Genomic DNA, 1800 nt, shown 5'->3' with positions numbered 1-1800 from the left:
TTAGTAGTTGAAAATTCTTTGCAATTGACCCTATGTATACCACGGAGTCGCTTTGGACTCCTGTAAGGGTATTCAGTAAGAGTTCACAAGGGCTGTTGTATGACTTCTGTTGTCAGTACACATCGATTCAATAAATTTGGAGAATCCGAAAACAATCATCAGCAGGACTCGAGCACATACTGAACTGAATAGTAATCTTAGTGGACCCTGATGGACACACAGAATATATGAATACCATGAGATCAGCTTAAGACATGCTGTTTGTGCTCAATGGATCGCTCCGGCGTAGCTTAAAGAACCCCATCTAACCATCTGTGCACGGGTAGCAAATTATTTTCTCTTGCCTTCAAGTTTAGCAGGAATTGATATACATTACCATGTAGTGGTGGCCCTCATGACCTGGACAAAAAAAAAGGTTAGTTTAAAATAGCTTTGTTTTGAAGGGACCTTGTTTGATCTCAAAGTGTGAAATTGCTTCGTATTACAGTCCACGGACATCTTGCAACTTTAAGCCAGCTACAAAAGCGCAAAAAGAATCGAGTTTCGTATTTCCACTGGTTCCAAGGCTGGCTATTGCATCTCACCAGGCCTGGTCAAGGGTCGCCAATTGCTGCCGAAGTCCAGTTCAGAGAGTCGTGCCTCCCATAACCAATTGATGAGTGTGTCATCAAGAAACTGCATTATGTAATCAGTTCATAGTCCATAGGCCAGAATTTTTCCTGTCTCTTTATTTTGAAAGCCTACTTATCGCTCTCTTTCCAGGTAGTACTATTAGGCAGTTTCAGAATAGGGCACGCAGAGATAGTGTTCGTTGGGTACATACGCTGCTGAGGATAGCATATGACGAATGCGCAGTGGTAACAAACTCTATGCAAACCTTGCATACCCTATTCTCAAACTGCCTATTATTGAATTCTCTGTTAGAACTATCTTTAATCCCTATAATGCAACAACATGGTGTAGCACACAAATATTATATCATTGTTAAATCTGTATCTGTCGTTCTTCACTCCTCGTTACTTCATCCTTATTATTTCAGGAAAAGATCACATTTTCACTTTCTTCTTTCGCCTTGAGAATAAAGGACTTAAAGGGACACTAAAGAGAAACAATGAATTGGTTAGATTGATAAAGTGTGCTCGGAGAATTCTTGTTTAGTTATTTCACCACCATAGGTTTATTATTAGAGGAGGAAACCAAGTTCCAAGTTTCATTTTAAATTTCGTGCCGAACTTTGTAATTCGTGACGTAAGAGATTTCAAAGAGCATTTAACGTATTTTGGTGCCACTGGCTCGACGAAATTTCTCAAACTCATTATGTAAAGTCTCTGGCACCCTCAGAGGACAATGTACTTCGATTTAACCAATTAGGAACTACGTAGGCCCAAGCAGGCGCCGTCAAAAATATGTGACGTTACGGCAAATGGTGTGGGAATTCCAAGGTGGCGTCGCTACCTGTATTTTCTTTTTGCGCGTTTCTCGCTTATTAAGCGTCTTTCTCGCAGCAAGCGTGGTGTTTTGGTATCGTGGAAGACTACTTTACTAATGCGAGAAAAAATCGTTTTGCTCTTTAGTGTCCCTTTAAGTCCTTCACAGTTCTCGAGCATGTGTTTAGATAACATAAACTGATTACCTTTACTCCTCTCATTTTCACTCCTGTATCATCCTATATTTCCGAGTACATATGTAGTGTGTACAAGTCAGGATGGAGAAAGGATATGGAGAGAGATTAGTGACCATGGGGGGCTCTTAGAAGGCTGAAGGGGCAGTTGGTACATGTTACCTAGATGGAAACAATGT

Source organism: Rhipicephalus sanguineus, chromosome 3 (assembly GCF_013339695.2).
Source record: "Rhipicephalus sanguineus isolate Rsan-2018 chromosome 3, BIME_Rsan_1.4, whole genome shotgun sequence".
Lineage (NCBI taxonomy): Eukaryota > Metazoa > Arthropoda > Arachnida > Ixodida > Ixodidae > Rhipicephalus > Rhipicephalus sanguineus.
This window is presented reverse-complemented; position numbering follows the sequence as displayed.